Source organism: Pseudophryne corroboree, unplaced genomic scaffold (genome assembly GCF_028390025.1).
Source record: "Pseudophryne corroboree isolate aPseCor3 unplaced genomic scaffold, aPseCor3.hap2 scaffold_861, whole genome shotgun sequence".
Taxonomy (NCBI): Eukaryota; Metazoa; Chordata; class Amphibia; order Anura; family Myobatrachidae; genus Pseudophryne; species Pseudophryne corroboree.
The window spans coordinates 207,860-224,783 of record NW_026970440.1 but is presented as its reverse complement, the minus strand read 5'-3'; the positions used below and the strand labels follow the sequence as shown (position 1 = coordinate 224,783).

Sequence of the window (16,924 nt, the reverse complement as noted above, 5' to 3'; positions counted from 1 at the left end):
CTTTAGTTCTGGGTGTGCAGAGGCTCCTCCCTCTATGCCCCTACTCCATACCTCAGTTTGATACTGTGCCCAGTGGAAACTGTGTGCTTTTCAGGAGCTCTCCTGAGCTTTCTGACAGAAAGTATTTTGTTAGGTTTTTAATTTTCAGGGAGCACTGCTGGCAACAGACTCCCTGCATCGAGGGACTGAGGGGAGAGAAGCAGCCCTACTCTCTGAGTTGCAAGGTCCTGCTTCTTAGGCTACTGGACACCATTAGCTCCAGCGGGATTGGTACGCAGGATCTCACCCTCACCGTCCGTCCCAGAGCCGCGCCGCCGTCCCCCTCGCAGAGCCGGAAGATAGAAGCCGGGTGAGTATGAGAAGAAAAGAGACTTCAGCGGTGGCAGAAGACTTCATGATCTTCACTGAAGTAACGCACAGCACTGCAGCTGTGCGCCATTGCTCCCATACACCTCACATACTCTGGTCACTGTAAGGGTGCAGGGCGCCCTGGGCAGCAATATAAACCTCTTTTTGCCAAAAATATAACATATATACAGCTGAGCACTGTATATATGTATGAGCCCCCGCCAATTTTACAGTTTAAGCGGGACAGAAGCCCGCCGCCGAGGGGGCGGGGCTTCTCCCTCAGCACTCACCAGCGCCATTTTTTCTCCACAGCACCGCTGAGGCAGCTCCCCAGACTCTCGCCTGCTGAAACCACGGTAGACAAGAGGGTTGAAAAGAGGGGGGGGGCACATAATTCGGCGCAAATTACATACAGCAGCACTACTGGGCAAACATTAAGTTACTGTGTTATTCCTGGGTTATATAGCGCTGGGGTGTGTGCTGGCATACTCTCTCTCTCTGTCTCTCCAAAGGGCCTTGTGGGGAAACTGTTTTCAGAAAAAGCATTCCCTGTGTGTGTGGTGTGTCGGTACACGTGTGTCGACATGTCTGAGGAAGAAGGCTATATTAGAGAGGAGCGGGAGCAAATTAATGTGGTGTCTCTGCGACAGCTGATTGGATGGATATGTGGAATGTTTTAAATGCTAGTGTAAACTCAGTGCACAAAAGATTAGACAAGGCTGAAGCTTCGGGACAGTCAGGGTCTCAACCCATGCCTGATCCTATGTCGCAGGGACTGTCAGGGTCTCATAAGCGCCCACTATCCCAGATTGTTGACACAGATACTGACACGGATTCTGACTCCAGTGTCGATTACGATGATGCAAAGTTACAGCCAAAATTGGCAAAATCCATTCGATATAGGATTATGGCAATAAAAGATGTTTTGCACATCAGAGAGGAACCCCCTGTCCCTGACAAGAGGGTACATAAGTACAAGGGAAAGAAGCCTGAGGTAACCTTTCCCCCCTCACACGAGCTGAACGAGTTATGTGAAAAAGCTTGGGAATCTCCAGATAAAAGACTGCAGATTTCCAGAAGGATTCTTATGGCGTATCCTTTCCCATCAATGGATAGGTTAAGATGGGAATCCTCCCCTAGGGTGGACAAAGCATTAACACGCTTATCCAAGAAGGTAGCCCTCCCGTCCCAGGATACGGCTACCCTCAAAGAGTCTGCTGACCGCAAACAGGAGATAACCCTGAAGTCCATTTATACACATTCGGGTACCTTACTCAGACCGGCAATTGCGTCGGCCTGGGTGTGTAGTGCTGTAGCAGCATGGACGGATACCTTATCTGAGGGGATGGATACCCTAGATAAGGATACTATTTTATTGACCCTGGGGCATATAAGAGATGCTGTCCTATATGTGTGTATGCAAAGTACAGGTGGTGCTGCAGGGCTCACACCCTTTTACTTGTCTTGTAGAGCAACTCTGGAGCTGTTATTGGATCCATCTGCTGCAGGCCTTCCCCCAGGAATGCTTGCACTAGTTGTTGCATTTGGTTTGTTGTTTGGGGGTGCTTCAGTATTAGGCAGCCTTCTGCCCTCCCACATTCATCTGAAAATGTGTTCTCCCTGCAGTTGTTGTCCCCAGATGAGAGTTCCCTTGTGCTTCCTCAGTTGAATCTCCTTAACTTGACGGGGGTGTGCCCGAGCAGCCGCCCTCCACAGCCCTATCCCAACACATACTTATCTTGCATATGAGATCTCTTGATCATGAAGATAGTTCTCACAGGGTGAGGTTCATCCATTACATTTTAAAGTAGGAAGGTGCAAATTACATATTCGAATTACATATATGTGCTGGATTCAAATGTTTTCCCCCTTCCTTTCTCAATTGTGCCCATCAGCAGCTATTCTTATGTTGCTGCCAATGGTTGTGACACATTTTTTTCTTCTGTGGGGTACACTGGACTCCACAAGGATTCATATTGGGGTGTAGAGTAGGATCTTGATCTGAGGCACCAACAAGCTCAAAGCTTTTGACTGTTCACAAGATACTCAGCGCCCCCTCCTCTATAACCTCGCTTCCATGAACAGGGAGCTCAGTTTGTAGTTGGTGCCTTCAGTAGCAGGCCACTTAACAGGGGGCTGCCTCAGGCATCCTATTCTTAGCTATTAATTTTGACAAGAAAAGAAGAACTTTTTTAATAAGAATCTACAAGGGCTGCAGCAGGCTAGGTCTAATAGACATATTTACTGCAGCTCCATCACTCCCAGCGGCACAGTATACTCCAGTGCCCCGGTTGCTGGGTCACTGCAGCGGAGGCTCCGGTTTCTTCCTAAGGTCAGTCACACACACACCGCCCTCCGGGATCACGAGGCCGCTGATGAAAGGGTGGTAAGGGTCTTCTGTGCCCGCTTTATACTGTGATCCAGCGTGGCTGTAGGGGGCGGGCCGTGTGCGCACTGGCGTGGACACTGATTACTGGGCAGCTGCTCCACTAGCCACCAGGGACAGTTAAGGAGCACAGCTCTGGGGGTTTTTCTCCTATATTAACCCCATATTGTACTACCCGCAGTGCATTGTGATAGGTAATAGGGCCTGATTCGGGTTGGATTGCAATCGCAATAAGCAATCCAACTGCAAAAATTGCTAAGAGCATACGCATCCGCCTGCAGATAATGCGATCGCCTCTGCCAGTCAATCGGTGCAGGGGGGGGGAGGGGGGTCAACAACACTCCATTCCCAAGTCAGAGATGGAGCGGTGCGGGGGCAGGGTTTCAATATTGGGTCGGCAACGGAGAAACAGGAGGCGTGGTCAGAGCGGCTGCATGACATCTCATGGGCCGGACTCCGCCAGTGGAGCCCCAGCGTCATGCAGTAGATTTTGTAGAGGCCGGGGAGGACTTCTGTTCCTGGGAGCTAGCTGTGTTGTGCATCTTTTTTCCTCTGCCCCTACCTCTGGCAAGAAAGGACGCACCTCACACTTTCTTGTTTCTTTGTGACCGAAAGGACTGCATTTGATAATGCAGAGCTTTCTTATGCTGTGAGGGAACATAAGGTAAAAAATTTGATTTTCCAGCTGTAGCTGTGCGTGTTAATGCTTTGTCCATCCTAGGGGAGGATTCCCATCGTAACCTATCCGTTGATGGGAAAGGATACGCCATAAGAATCCTTCTGGAAATCTGCAGTCTTTTATCTGGAGATTCCCAAGCTTTTTCACATAACTCGTTCAGCTCGTGTGAGGGGGGAAAGGTTACCTCAGGCTTCTTTCCCTTGTACATATGTACCCTCTTGTCAGGGACAGGGGGTTCCTCTGTGATGTGCAAAACATCTTTTATTGCCATAATCCTATATCGAATGGATTTTGCCAATTTTGGCTGTAACTTTGCATCAACGTAATCGACACTGGAGTCAGAATCCGTGTCGGTATCTGTGTCAACAATCTGGGATAGTGGGCACTTATGAGACCCTGACAGTCCCTGCGACATATGATCAGGCATGGGTTGAGACCCTGACTGTCCCAAAGCTTCAGCCTTGTCTAATCTTTTGTGCAATGAGTTTACACTAGCATTTAAAACATTCCACATATCCATCCAATCAGGTGTCGGCGGAGACACCACATTCATTTGCTCCCGCTCCTCTCTAATATAGCCATCTTCCTCAGACATGTCGACATACGTGTACCGACACACCACACACACACAGGGAATGCTTTTCTGAAGACAGTTTCCCCACAAGGCCCATTGGAGAGACAGAGAGAGAGAGCATGCCAGCACACACCCCAGCGCTATATAACCCAGGAATAACACAGTAACTTAATGTTTGTCCAGTAGCGCTGCTGTATGTCATTTGCGCCGAATTATGTGCCCCCCCTCTCTTTTCAACCCTCTTGTCTACCATGGTATAAGCAGGGGAGAGTCCGGGCAGCTTCCTCTCTGCGGTGCTGTGGAGAAAAAATGGCGCTGGTGAGTGCTGAGGGAGAAGCCCCGCCCCCTCGGCGGCGGGCTTCTGTCCCGCTTAAACTGTAAAATTGGCAGGGGCTCATACATATACAGTGCCCAGCTGTATATATGTTATATTTTTGCCAAAAAGAGGTTTATATTGCTGCCCAGGGCGCCCCCCCTGCGCCCTGCACCCTTACAGTGACCGGAGTATGTGAGGTGTATGGGAGCAATGGTGCACAGCTGCAGTGCTGTGCGTTACCTCAGTGAAGATCATGAACTCTTCTGCCGCCTCTGAAGTCTTCTTTTCTTCTCATACTCACCCGGCTTCTATCTTCTGAATCTGCAAGGGGGACGGCGGCGCGGCTCTGGGACGGACGGCGAGGGTGAGATCCTGCGTACCAATCCCTCTGGAGCTAATTGTGTCCAGTAGCCTAAGAAGCAGGACCTTGCAACTCAGAGAGTAGGGCTGCTTCTCTCCCCTCAGTCCCTCGATGCAGGGAGTTTGTTGCCAGCAGTGCTCCCTGAAAATTAAAAACCTAACAAAATACTTTCTGTCAGAAAGCTCAGGAGAGCTCCTGAAAAGCACCCAGTTTCAAATGGGCACAGTATCAAACTGAGGTATGGAGGAGGGGCATAGAGGGAGGAGCCAGTGCACACCCAGAACTAAAGTCTTTCTTAAAGTGCCCATGTCTCCTGCGGAGCCCGTCTATCCCCATGGTCCTTACGGAGTCCCCAGCATACTCTAGGACATTAGAGAAACTAGAATTTTAGTTTGGGGGTGCTTCAGTATTAGGCAGCCTTCTGCCCTCCCATGTTCATCTAAAAAAGATGTGTTCTCCCTGCAGTTGTTGTCCCCAGATGAGAGTTCCCTTGTGCTGCCTCAGTTGAATCTCCTTTACTTGACAGAGATGTGCCTGAGCAGCGGCCCTCCCCAGCCCTATCCCAAATCATACTTATTTTGCATAGGAGATACCATGGTCATGAAGATTGTTCTCCCAGGGTGAGGTTCATTCATTGCATTCTGGGTATGCTGACTCCTGTGATTTCCCCAAATGGGGGAAACTCGACTGCATTATTTGTGGTAGTGGGGGACTGTGTTTGTGCTTTCCTCTGGTCAGCTCTGGTAAAAGTCAGATTTCTTTGTCTCAGATCTTCCTCTAGCCTTGTTTTTCTTTCGAGAGTTCCCTTGTGCTGCCTCAGTTGGATCTCCTTCACTTGACAGGGGGGTGCCCGAGCAGCGACCCTCCCCAGCTCTAGCCCAACTCCTACTTACCTGCCAGGTGAGATACTATGATCATGAAGGTGCTTCTCCCAGGGCAAGGCTCACCCATTGCACTCTGGGTGTGCTGCTCCTGCGATTTCCCCAAATGTGGGAAACTTGACTGCATAATTTGTGTTTCCCGTGGTCGGATCTCGTATAATTCAGATCTCTTTGTCTCAGGTCTCTCTCCAGCCTAGTTTGCTGTCTGTTTCCACTTCTCTTTTCTTGAGCCGTTCCCTTCTATGCCCTTGCGCACGATCCTGACTTCTCCCGTCTGCTTACTTTGTGCCTTCCAATGCACAATGCAAACTACAGGTAGTGCTGCAGGGCCCACACCCTTTTACTTGCCGTACAGAGCAGCTCTGGAGCTGTTACAGTGCCCAGCTACTGCAAGAAATCAGCTTGAATGCTTCAGGGGCTGGGGCATAGCCAATATGAGCCCCACACCGAAGGAGGGTGGAGGTGTTTAATGCAAACTAGGGGTCAGCCAAGCGCCGCAAAAGGCCGCCATGCCCTGCACGCCCCTTTTCTCTTTTCATATGCAGACGAGGGTTGAAGCCAACTTTGACCCACTGCTTGGATGACATCACCATATGCAAACCCATCTGCTGCAGGCCTTCCCCCAGGAATGCTTGCACTAGTTGTTGCATTTGGTTTGTTGTTTGGGGGTGCTTCAGTATTAGGCAGCCTTCTGCCCTCCCATGTTCATCTGAAAATATGTGTTCTCCCTGCAGTTGTTGTCCCCAGATGAGAGTTCCCTTGTGCTGCCTCAGTTGAATCTCCTTTACTTGACAGAGATGTGCCTGAGCAGCGGCCCTCCCCAGCCCTATCCCAAATCATACTTATTTTGCATAGGAGATACCATGGTCATGAAGATTGTTCTCCCAGGGTGAGGTTCATTCATTGCATTCTGGGTATGCTGACCTCTGTGATTTCCCCAAATGTGGGAAACTCGACTGCATTATTTGTGGTAGTGGGGGACTGTGTTTGTGCTTTCCTCTGGTCAGCTCTGGTAAAAGTCAGATTTCTTTGTCTCAGATCTTCCTCTAGCCTTGTTTTTCTTTCGAGAGTTCCCTTGTGCTGCCTCAGTTGGATCTCCTTCACTTGACAGGGGGGTGCCCGAGCAGCGACCCTCCCCAGCTCTAGCCCAACTCCTACTTACCTGCCAGGTGAGATACTATGATCATGAAGGTGCTTCTCCCAGGGCAAGGCTCACCCATTGCACTCTGGGTGTGCTGCTCCTGCGATTTCCCCAAATGTGGGAAACTTGACTGCATAATTTGTGTTTCCCCTGGTCGGCTCTCGTATAATTCAGATCTCTTTGTCTCAGGTCTCTCTCCAGCCTAGTTTGCTGTCCGTTTCCACTTCTCTTTTCTTGAGCCGCTCCCTTCTATGCCCTTGCGCACTATCCTGACTTCTCCCGTCTGCTTACTTTGTGCCTTCCAACGCACAATGCAAACTACAGGTAGTGCTGCAGGGCCCACACCCTTTTACTTGCCTTACATAGCAGCTCTGGAGCTGTTACAGTGCCCAGCTGCTGCAAGAAATCAGCTTGAATGCTTCAGGGGCTGGGGCATAGCCAACATGAGCCCCACACCAAAGGAGGGTGGAGGTGTTTAATGCAAACTAGGGGTCAGCCAAGCGCCGCAAAAGGCCGCCATGCCCTGCATAACCCTTTTCTCTTTTCATATGCAGACGAGGGTTGAAGCCAACTTTGACCCACTGCTTGGATGACATCACCATATGCAAATCCATCTGCGGCAGGCCATCCCCCAGGAATGCTTGCACTAGTTGTTGCATTTGGTTTGTTGCTTGGGGGTGCTTCAGTATTAGGCAGCCTTCTGCCTTCCCATGTTCATCTGAAAATATGTGTTCTCCCTGCAGTTGTTGTCCCCAGATGAGAGTTCCCTTGTGCTGCCTCAGTTGAATCTCCTTTACTTGACAGAGATGTGCCTGAGCAGCGGCCCTCCCCAGCCCTATCCCAAATCATACTTATTTTGCATAGGAGATACCATGGTCATGAAGATTGTTCTCCCAGGGTTAGGTTCATTCATTGCATTCTGGGTATGCTGACCCCTGTGATTTCCCCAAATGTGGGAAACTCAACTGCATTATTTGTGGTAGTGGGGGACTGTGTTTGTGCTTTCCTCTGGTCAGCTCTGGTAAAAGTCAGATTTCTTTGTCTCAGATCTTCCTCTAGCCCTGTTCTTCTTTCGAGAGTTCCCTTGTGCTGCCTCAGTTGGATCTCCTTCACTTGACAGGAGGCTGCTCGAGCAGCGACCCTCCCCAGCTCTAGCCCAACTCCTACTTACCTGCCAGGTGAGATACTATGATCATGAAGTTGCTTCTCCCAGGGCAAGGCTCACCCATTGCACTCTGGGTGTGCTGCCCCTGCGATTTCCCCAAATGTGGGACACTTGACTGCATAATTTGTGTTTCACCTGGTCGGCTCTCGTATAATTCAGATCTCTTTGTCTCAGGTCTCTCTCCAGCCTAGTTTGCTGTCTGTTTCCACTTCTTTTTTCTTGAGCCCCTCCCTTTTATACCCTTGTACACTATCCTGACTTCTCCTCCCGTCTGCTTACTTTGTGCCTTCCAATGCACAATGCAAACTACAGGTAGTGCTGCAGGACCCACACCCTTTTACTTGCCTTACAGAGCAGCTCTGGAGCTGTTACAGTGCCGAGCTGCAGCAAGAAATCAGCTTGAATGCTTCAGGGGCTGGGGCATTGCCAACATGAGCCCCACACCGAAGGAGGGTGGAGGTGTTCAATGCAAACTAGGGGTCAGCCAAGCTCCGCAAAAGGCCGCCATGCCATGCACGCCCCTTTTCTCTTTTCATATGCAGACGAGGGTTGAAGCCAACTTTGACCAACTGCTTGGATGACATCACCATATGCAAATCCATCTGCGGCAGGCCTTCCCCCAGGAATGCTTGCACTAGTTGTTGCATTTGGTTTGTTGTTTGGGGGTGCTTCAGTATTAGGCAGCCTTCTGCCCTCCCATGTTCATCTGAAAATATGTGTTTTCCCTGCAGTTGTTGTCCCCAGGTGAGAGTTCCCTTGTGCTGCCTCAGTTGAATCTCCTTTACTTGACAGAGATGTGCCTGAGCAGCGGCCCTCCCCAGCCCTATCCCAAATCATACTTATTTTGCATAGGAGATACCATGGTCATGAAGATTGTTCTCCCAGGGTTAGGTTCATTCATTGCATTCTGGGTATGCTGACCCCTGTGATTTCCCCAAATGTGGGAAACTTGACTGCATTATTTGTGGTAGTGGGGGCCTGTGTTTGTGCTTTCCTCTGGTCAGCTCTGGTAAAAGTCAGATTTCTTTGTTTCAGATCTTCCTCTAGCCTTGTTCTTCTTTCGAGAGTTCCCTTGTGCTGCCTCAGTTGGATCTCCTTCTCTTGACAGGGGGGTGCCCGAGCAGCGACCCTCCCCAGCTCTAGCCCAACTCCTACTTACCTGCCAGGTGAGATACTATGATCATGAAGTTGCTTCTCCCAGGGCAAGGCTCACCCATTGCACTCTGGGTGTGCTGCCCCTGCGATTTCCCCAAATGTGGGAAACTTGACTGCATAATTTGTGTTTCCCCTGGTCGGTTCTCATATAATTCAGATCTCTTTGTCTCAGGTCTCTCTCCAGCCTAGTTTGCTGTCTGTTTCCACTTCTTTTTTCTTGAGCCCCTCCCTTCTATACCCTTGTGCACTATCCTGACTTCTCCTCCCATCCGCTTACTTTGTACCTTACAATGCACAATGCAAACTACAGGTAGTGCTGCAGGGCCCACACCCTTTTACTTGCCTTACATAGCAGCTCTGGAGCTGTTACAGTGCCAAGCTGCTGCAAGAAATCAGCTTGAATGCTTCAGGGGCTGGGGCATGGCCAACATGAGCCCCACACCGAAGGAGGGTGGGGGTGTTTAATGCGAACTAAGGGTCATCCAAGCGCCGCAAAAGGCCGCCATGCCCTGCATACCCCTTTTCTCTTTTCATATGCAGATGAGGGTTCCAGCCAACTTTGGCCCACTGCTTGGATGACATCACCGTATGCAAATCCGTCTTCTGCAGACCTTCCCCCAGGAATGCTTGTACTAGTTGTTGCATTTGGTTTGTTGTTTGGGGGTGCTTCAGTATTAGGCAGCCTTCTGCCCTCCCATATTCATCTGAAAATATGTGTTCTCCCTGCAGTTGTTGTCCCCAGATGAGAGTTCCCTTGTGCTGCCTCAGTTGAATCTCCTTTACTTGACAGAGATGTGCCTGAGCAGCGGCCCTCCCCAGCCCTATCCCAAATCATACTTATTTTGCATAGGAGATACCATGGTCATGAAGATTGTTCTCCCAGGGTGAGGTTCATTCATTGCATTCTGGGTATGCTGACCCCTGTGATTTCCCCAAATGTGGGAAACTCGACTGCATTATTTGTGGTAGTGGGGGACTGTGTTTGTGCTTTCCTCTGGTCAGCTCTGGTAAAAGTCAGATTTCTTTGTCTCAGATCTTCCTCTAGCCTTGTTCTTTTTTCGAGAGTTCCCTTGTGCTGCCTCAGTTGGATCTCCTTCATTTGACAGGGGGGTACCCGAGCAGCGACCCTCCCCAGCTCTAGCCCAACTCCTACTTACCTGCCAGGTGAGATACTATGATTATGAAGGTGCTTCTCCCAGGGAAAGGCTCACCCATTGCACTCTGGGTGTGCTGCTCCTGCGATTTCCCCAAATGTGGGACACTTGACGGCATAATTTGTGTTTCCCCTGGTCGGCTCTCGTATAATTCAGATCTCTTTGTCTCAGGTCTCTCTCCAGCCTAGTTTGCTGTCTGTTTCCACTTCTCTTTTCTTGAGCAGCTCCCTTCTATGCCCTTGCGCACTATCCTAACTTCTCCCGTCTGCTTACTTTGTGCCTTCCAACGCACAATGCGAACTACAGGTAGTGCTGCAGGGCCCACACCTTTTTACTTGCCTTACAGAGCAGCTCTGGAGCTGTTACAGTGCCCAGCTGCTGCAAGAAATCAGCTTGAATGCTTCAGGGGCTGGGGCATAGCCAACATGAGCCCCACACCGAAGGAGGGTGGAGGTGTTTAATGCGAACTAGGGGTCATCCAAGCGCCGCAAAAGGCCGCCATGCCCTGCAAAACCCTTTCCTCTTTTCATATGCAGATGAGGGTTCCAGCCAACTTTGGCCCACTGCTTGGATGACATCACCATATGCAAATCCATCTGCGGCAGGCCTTCCCCCAGGAATGCTTGCACTAGTTGTTGCATTTGGTTTGTTGTTTGGGGGTGCTTCAGTATTAGGCAGCCTTCTGCCCTCCCATGTTCATCTGAAAATATGTGTTCTCCCTGCAGTTGTTGTCCCCAGATGAGAGTTCCCTTGTGCTGCCTCAGTTGAATCTCCTTTACTTGACAGAGATGTGCCTGAGCAGCGGCCCTCCCCAGCCCTATCCCAAATCATACTTATTTTGCATAGGAGATACCATGGTCATGAAGATTGTTCTCCCAGGGTTAGGTGCATTCATTGCATTCTGGGTATGCTGAACCCTGTGATTTCCCCAAATGTGGGAAACTCGACTGCATTATTTGTGGTAGTGGGGGACTGTGTTTGTGCTTTCCTCTGGTCAGCTCTGGTAAAAGTCAGATTTCTTTGTCTCAGATCTTCCTCTAGCCTTGTTCTTCTTTCGAGAGTTCCCTTGTGCTGCCTCAGTTGGATCTCCTTCACTTGACAGGGGGCTGCTCGAGCAGCGACTCCTCCCCAGCTCTAGCCCAACTCCTACTTACCTGCCAGGTGAGATACTATGATCATGAAGTTGCTTCTCCCAGGGCAAGGCTCACCCATTGCACTCTGGGTGTGCTGCCCCTGCGATTTCCCCAAATGTGGGACACTTGACTGCATAATTTGTGTTTCACCTGGTCGGCTCTCGTATAATTCAGATCTCTTTGTCTCAGGTCTCTCTCCAGCCTAGTTTGCTGTCTGTTTCCACTTCTTTTTTCTTGAGCCGCTCCCTTCTATGCCCTTGTGCACTATCCTGACTTCTCCCGTCTGCTTACTTTGTGCCTTCCAACGCACAATGCAAACTACAGGTAGTGCTGCAGGGCCCATACCCTTTTACTTGCCTTACAGAGCAGCTCTGGAGCTGTTACAGTGCCCAGCTGCTGCAAGAAATCAGCTTAAATGCTTCAGGGGCTGGGGCATAGCCAACATGAGCCCCACACCGAAGGAGGGTGGAGGTGTTTAATGCAAACTAGGGGTCAGCCAAGCGCCGCAAAAGGCCGCCATGCCCTGCCCGCCCCTTTTCTCTTTTGATATGCAGACAAGGGTTGAAGTCAACTTTGACCCACTGCTTGGATGACATCACCATATGCAAATCCATCTGCGGCAGGCCTTCCCCCAGAAATGCTTGCACTAGTTGTTGCATTTGGTTTGTTGTTTGGGGGTGCTTCAGTATTAGGCAGCCTTCTGCCCTCCCATGTTCATCTGAAAATATGTGTTCTCCCTGCAGTTGTTGTCCCCAGATGAGAGTTCCCTTGTGCTGCCTCAGTTGAATCTCCTTTACTTGACAGAGATGTGCCTGAGCAGCGGCCCTCCCCAGCCCGATCCCAAATCATACTTATTTTGCATAGGAGATACCATGGTCATGAAGATTGATCTCCCAGGGTTAGGTTCATTCATTGCATTCTGGGTATGCTGACCCCTGTGATTTCCCCAAATGTGGGAAACTCGACTGCATTATTTGTGGTAGTGGGGGACTGTGTTTGTGCTTTCCTCTGGTCAGCTCTTGTAAAAGTCAGATTTCTTTGTCTCAGATCTTCCTCTAGCCTTGTTCTTCTTTCGAGAGTTCCCTTGTGCTGCCTCAGTTGGATCTCCTTCACTTGACAGGGGGGTGCCCGAGCAGCGACCCTCCCCAGCTCTAGCCCAACTCCTACTTACCTGCCAGGTGAGATACTATGATCATGAAGTTGCTTCTCCCAGGGCAAGGCTCACCCATTGCACTCTGGGTGTGCTGCCCCTGCGATTTCCCCAAATGTGGGAAACTTGACTGCATAATTTGTGTTTCCCCTGGTCGGTTCTCATATAATTCAGATCTCTTTGTCTCAGGTCTCTCTCCAGCCTAGTTTGCTGTCTGTTTCCACTTCTTTTTTCTTGAGCCCCTCCCTTCTATACCCTTGTGCACTATCCTGACTTCTCCTCCCATCCGCTTACTTTGTACCTTACAATGCACAATGCAAACTACAGGTAGTGCTGCAGGGCCCACACCCTTTTACTTGCCTTACAGAGCAGCTCTGGAGCTGTTACAGTGCCAAGCTGCTGCAAGAAATCTGCTTGAATGCTTCAGGGGCTGGGGCATGGCCAACATGAGCCCCACACCGAAGGAGGGTGGGGGTGTTTAATGCGAACTAAGGGTCATCCAAGCGCCGCAAAAGGCCGCCATGCCCTGCATACCCCTTTTCTCTTTTCATATGCAGATGAGGGTTCCAGCCAACTTTGGCCCACTGCTTGGATGACATCACCGTATGCAAATCCGTCTTCTGCAGACCTTCCCCCAGGAATGCTTGTACTAGTTGTTGCATTTGGTTTTTTGTTTGGGGGTGCTTCAGTATTAGGCAGCCTTCTGCCCTCCCATGTTCATCTGAAAATGTGTTCTCCCTGCAGTTGTTGTCCCCAGATGAGAGTTCCCTTGTGCTGCCTCAGTTGAATCTCCTTTACTTGACAGAGATGTGCCTGAGCAGCGGCCCTCCCCAGCCATATCCCAAATCATACTTATTTTGCATAGGAGATACCATGGTCATGAAGATTGTTCTCCCAGGGTGAGGTTCATTCATTGCATTCTGGGTATGCTGACCCCTGTGATTTCCCCAAATGTGGGAAACTCGACTGCATTATTTGTGGTAGTGGGGGACTGTGTTTGTGCTTTCCTCTGGTCAGCTCTGGTAAAAGTCAGATTTCTTTGTCTCAGATCTTCCTCTAGCCTTGTTCTTTTTTTCGAGAGTTCCCTTGTGCTGCCTCAGTTGGATCTCCTTCATTTGACAGGGGGGTACCCGAGCAGCGACCCTCCCCAGCTCTAGCCCAACTCCTACTTACCTGCCAGGTGAGATACTATGATTATGAAGGTGCTTCTCCCAGGGCAAGGCTCACCCATTGCACTCTGTGTGTGCTGCTCCTGCGATTTCCCCAAATGTGGGACACTTGACTGCATAATTTGTGTTTCCCCTGGTCGGCTCTCGTATAATTCAGATCTCTTTGTCTCAGGTCTCTCTCCAGCCTAGTTTGCTGTCTGTTTCCACTTCTCTTTTCTTGAGCCGCTCCCTTCTATGCCCTTGCGCACTATCCTAACTTCTCCCGTCTGCTTACTTTGTGCCTTCCAACGCACAATGCGAACTACAGGTAGTGCTGCAGGGCCCACACCTTTTTACTTGCCTTACAGAGCAGCTCTGGAGCTGTTACAGTGCCCAGCTGCTGCAAGAAATCAGCTTGAATGCTTCAGGGGCTGGGGCATAGCCAACATGAGCCCCACACCGAAGGAGGGTGGAGGTGTTTAATGCGAACTAGGGGTCATCCAAGCGCCGCAAAAGGCCGCCATGCCCTGCATAACCCTTTTCTCTTTTCATATGCAGATGAGGGTTCCAGCCAACTTTGGCCCACTGCTTGGATGACATCACCATATGCAAATCCATCTGCGGCAGGCCTTCCCCCAGGAATGCTTGCACTAGTTGTTGCATTTGGTTTGTTGTTTGGGGGTGCTTCAGTATTAGGCAGCCTTCTGCCCTCCCATGTTCATCTGAAAATATGTGTTCTCCCTGCAGTTGTTGTCCCCAGATGAGAGTTCCCTTGTGCTGCCTCAGTTGAATCTCCTTTACTTGACAGAGATGTGCCTGAGCAGCGGCCCTCCCCAGCCCTATCCCAAATCATACTTATTTTGCATAGGAGATACCATGGTCATGAAGATTGTTCTCCCAGGGTTAGGTGCATTCATTGCATTCTGGGTATGCTGACTCCTGTGATTTCCCCAAATGTGGGAAACTCGACTGCATTATTGTGGTAGTGGGGGACTGTGTTTGTGCTTTCCTCTGGTCAGCTCTGGTAAAAGTCAGATTTCTTTGTCTCAGATCTTCCTCTAGCCTTGTTCTTCTTTCGAGAGTTCCCTTGTGCTGCCTCAGTTGGATCTCCTTCACTTGACAGGGGGCTGCTCGAGCAGCGACCCTCCCCAGCTCTAGCCCAACTCCTACTTAGTTGCTTCTCCCAGGGCAAGGCTCACCCATTGCACTCTGGGTGTGCTGTCCCTGCGATTTCCCCAAATGTGGGACACTTGACTGCATAATTTGTGTTTCACCTGGTCGGCTCTCGTATAATTCAGATCTCTTTGTCTCAGGTCTCTCTCCAGCCTAGTTTGCTGTCTGATCCACTTCTCTTTTCTTGAGCCGCTCCCTTCTATGCCCTTGTGCACTATCCTGACTTCTCCCGTCTGCTTACTTTGTGCCTTCCAACGCACAATGCAAACTACAGGTAGTGCTGCAGGGCCCATACCCTTTTACTTGCCTTACAGAGCAGCTCTGGAGCTGTTACAGTGCCCAGCTGCTGCAAGAAATCAGCTTAAATGCTTCAGGGGCTGGGGCATAGCCAACATGAGCCCCACACCGAAGGAGGGTGGAGGTGTTTAATGCGAACTAGGGGTCATCCAAGCGCCGCAAAAGGCCGCCATGCCCTGCATAACCCTTTTCTCTTTTCATATGCAGATGAGGGTTCCAGCCAACTTTGGCCCACTGCTTGGATGACATCACCATATGCAAATCCATCTGCGGCAGGCCTTCCCCCAGGAATGCTTGCACTAGTTGTTGCATTTGGTTTGTTGTTTGGGGGTGCTTCAGTATTAGGCAGCCTTCTGCCCTCCCATGTTCATCTGAAAATATGTGTTCTCCCTGCAGTTGTTGTCCCCAGATGAGAGTTCCCTTGTGCTGCCTCAGTTGAATCTCCTTTACTTGACAGAGATGTGCCTGAGCAGCGGCCCTCCCCAGCCCTATCCCAAATCATACTTATTTTGCATAGGAGATACCATGGTCATGAAGATTGTTCTCCCAGGGTTAGGTGCATTCATTGCATTCTGGGTATGCTGACCCCTGTGATTTCCCCAAATGTGGGAAACTCGACTGCATTATTTGTGGTAGTGGGGGACTGTGTTTGTGCTTTCCTCTGGTCAGCTCTGGTAAAAGTCAGATTTCTTTGTCTCAGATCTTCCTCTAGCCTTGTTCTTCTTTCGAGAGTTCCCTTGTGCTGCCTCAGTTGGATCTCCTTCACTTGACAGGGGGCTGCTCGAGCAGCGACCCTCCCCAGCTCTAGCCCAACTCCTACTTAGTTGCTTCTCCCAGGGCAAGGCTCACCCATTGCACTCTGGGTGTGCTGTCCCTGCGATTTCCCCAAATGTGGGACACTTGACTGCATAATTTGTGTTTCACCTGGTCGGCTCTCGTATAATTCAGATCTCTTTGTCTCAGGTCTCTCTCCAGCCTAGTTTGCTGTCTGATCCACTTCTCTTTTCTTGAGCCGCTCCCTTCTATGCCCTTGTGCACTATCCTGACTTCTCCCGTCTGCTTACTTTGTGCCTTCCAACGCACAATGCAAACTACAGGTAGTGCTGCAGGGCCCATACCCTTTTACTTGCCTTACAGAGCAGCTCTGGAGCTGTTACAGTGCCCAGCTGCTGCAAGAAATCAGCTTAAATGCTTCAGGGGCTGGGGCATAGCCAACATGAGCCCCACACCGAAGGAGGGTGGAGGTGTTTAATGCGAACTAGGGGTCATCCAAGCGCCGCAAAAGGCCGCCATGCCCTGCATAACCCTTTTCTCTTTTCATATGCAGATGAGGGTTCCAGCCAACTTTGGCCCACTGCTTGGATGACATCACCATATGCAAATCCATCTGCGGCAGGCCTTCCCCCAGGAATGCTTGCACTAGTTGTTGCATTTGGTTTGTTGTTTGGGGGTGCTTCAGTATTAGGCAGCCTTCTGCCCTCCCATGTTCATCTGAAAATATGTGTTCTCCCTGCAGTTGTTGTCCCCAGATGAGAGTTCCCTTGTGCTGCCTCAGTTGAATCTCCTTTACTTGACAGAGATGTGCCTGAGCAGCGGCCCTCCCCAGCCCTATCCCAAATCATACTTATTTTGCATAGGAGATACCATGGTCATGAAGATTGTTCTCCCAGGGTTAGGTGCATTCATTGCATTCTGGGTATGCTGACCCCTGTGATTTCCCCAAATGTGGGAAACTCGACTGCATTATTTGTGGTAGTGGGGGACTGTGTTTGTGCTTTCCTCTGGTCAGCTCTGGTAAAAGTCAGATTTCTTTGTCTCAGATCTTCCTCTAGCCTTGTTCTTCTTTCGAGAGTTCCCTTGTGC

General features: G+C 50.3%; 18 non-coding genes and 1 pseudogene across 18 annotated transcripts; all 19 read left to right on the top strand.

Moving 5' to 3' along the window:
• Window positions 1-5,233: 5,233 nt before the first annotated feature.
• Window positions 5,234-5,397, top strand: LOC135043441 (U1 spliceosomal RNA). The gene has a single exon (XR_010236310.1). It is a non-coding gene; the product is annotated as a U1 spliceosomal RNA (small nuclear RNA).
• Window positions 5,398-5,549: 152 nt separating this feature from the next.
• On the top strand, window positions 5,550-5,701 carry LOC135043456 (U1 spliceosomal RNA; annotated as a pseudogene).
• Window positions 5,702-6,383: 682 nt separating this feature from the next.
• On the top strand, window positions 6,384-6,547 carry LOC135043436 (U1 spliceosomal RNA). Its single transcript, XR_010236305.1, has one exon. It is a non-coding gene; the product is annotated as a U1 spliceosomal RNA (small nuclear RNA).
• Window positions 6,548-6,699: 152 nt separating this feature from the next.
• LOC135043457 (U1 spliceosomal RNA) lies at window positions 6,700-6,862 on the top strand. Its single transcript, XR_010236325.1, has one exon. It is a non-coding gene; the product is annotated as a U1 spliceosomal RNA (small nuclear RNA).
• Window positions 6,863-7,533: 671 nt separating this feature from the next.
• Window positions 7,534-7,697, top strand: LOC135043477 (U1 spliceosomal RNA). The gene has a single exon (XR_010236343.1). It is a non-coding gene; the product is annotated as a U1 spliceosomal RNA (small nuclear RNA).
• A 152-nt stretch (window positions 7,698-7,849) lies between these two features.
• On the top strand, window positions 7,850-8,012 carry LOC135043463 (U1 spliceosomal RNA). Its single transcript, XR_010236331.1, has one exon. It is a non-coding gene; the product is annotated as a U1 spliceosomal RNA (small nuclear RNA).
• A 674-nt stretch (window positions 8,013-8,686) lies between these two features.
• LOC135043445 (U1 spliceosomal RNA) lies at window positions 8,687-8,850 on the top strand. Its single transcript, XR_010236314.1, has one exon. It is a non-coding gene; the product is annotated as a U1 spliceosomal RNA (small nuclear RNA).
• A 152-nt stretch (window positions 8,851-9,002) lies between these two features.
• LOC135043459 (U1 spliceosomal RNA) lies at window positions 9,003-9,165 on the top strand. The gene has a single exon (XR_010236327.1). It is a non-coding gene; the product is annotated as a U1 spliceosomal RNA (small nuclear RNA).
• A 674-nt stretch (window positions 9,166-9,839) lies between these two features.
• LOC135043466 (U1 spliceosomal RNA) lies at window positions 9,840-10,003 on the top strand. The gene has a single exon (XR_010236334.1). It is a non-coding gene; the product is annotated as a U1 spliceosomal RNA (small nuclear RNA).
• Window positions 10,004-10,155: 152 nt separating this feature from the next.
• On the top strand, window positions 10,156-10,318 carry LOC135043469 (U1 spliceosomal RNA). Its single transcript, XR_010236337.1, has one exon. It is a non-coding gene; the product is annotated as a U1 spliceosomal RNA (small nuclear RNA).
• A 671-nt stretch (window positions 10,319-10,989) lies between these two features.
• LOC135043434 (U1 spliceosomal RNA) lies at window positions 10,990-11,153 on the top strand. The gene has a single exon (XR_010236303.1). It is a non-coding gene; the product is annotated as a U1 spliceosomal RNA (small nuclear RNA).
• Window positions 11,154-11,306: 153 nt separating this feature from the next.
• Window positions 11,307-11,469, top strand: LOC135043462 (U1 spliceosomal RNA). Its single transcript, XR_010236330.1, has one exon. It is a non-coding gene; the product is annotated as a U1 spliceosomal RNA (small nuclear RNA).
• Window positions 11,470-12,140: 671 nt separating this feature from the next.
• LOC135043442 (U1 spliceosomal RNA) lies at window positions 12,141-12,304 on the top strand. Its single transcript, XR_010236311.1, has one exon. It is a non-coding gene; the product is annotated as a U1 spliceosomal RNA (small nuclear RNA).
• Window positions 12,305-12,456: 152 nt separating this feature from the next.
• On the top strand, window positions 12,457-12,619 carry LOC135043458 (U1 spliceosomal RNA). Its single transcript, XR_010236326.1, has one exon. It is a non-coding gene; the product is annotated as a U1 spliceosomal RNA (small nuclear RNA).
• Window positions 12,620-13,291: 672 nt separating this feature from the next.
• On the top strand, window positions 13,292-13,455 carry LOC135043455 (U1 spliceosomal RNA). Its single transcript, XR_010236324.1, has one exon. It is a non-coding gene; the product is annotated as a U1 spliceosomal RNA (small nuclear RNA).
• A 153-nt stretch (window positions 13,456-13,608) lies between these two features.
• Window positions 13,609-13,771, top strand: LOC135043468 (U1 spliceosomal RNA). Its single transcript, XR_010236336.1, has one exon. It is a non-coding gene; the product is annotated as a U1 spliceosomal RNA (small nuclear RNA).
• A 671-nt stretch (window positions 13,772-14,442) lies between these two features.
• On the top strand, window positions 14,443-14,605 carry LOC135043452 (U1 spliceosomal RNA). The gene has a single exon (XR_010236321.1). It is a non-coding gene; the product is annotated as a U1 spliceosomal RNA (small nuclear RNA).
• A 956-nt stretch (window positions 14,606-15,561) lies between these two features.
• Window positions 15,562-15,725, top strand: LOC135043440 (U1 spliceosomal RNA). Its single transcript, XR_010236309.1, has one exon. It is a non-coding gene; the product is annotated as a U1 spliceosomal RNA (small nuclear RNA).
• Window positions 15,726-16,681: 956 nt separating this feature from the next.
• LOC135043439 (U1 spliceosomal RNA) lies at window positions 16,682-16,845 on the top strand. Its single transcript, XR_010236308.1, has one exon. It is a non-coding gene; the product is annotated as a U1 spliceosomal RNA (small nuclear RNA).
• Window positions 16,846-16,924: the final 79 nt, after the last annotated feature.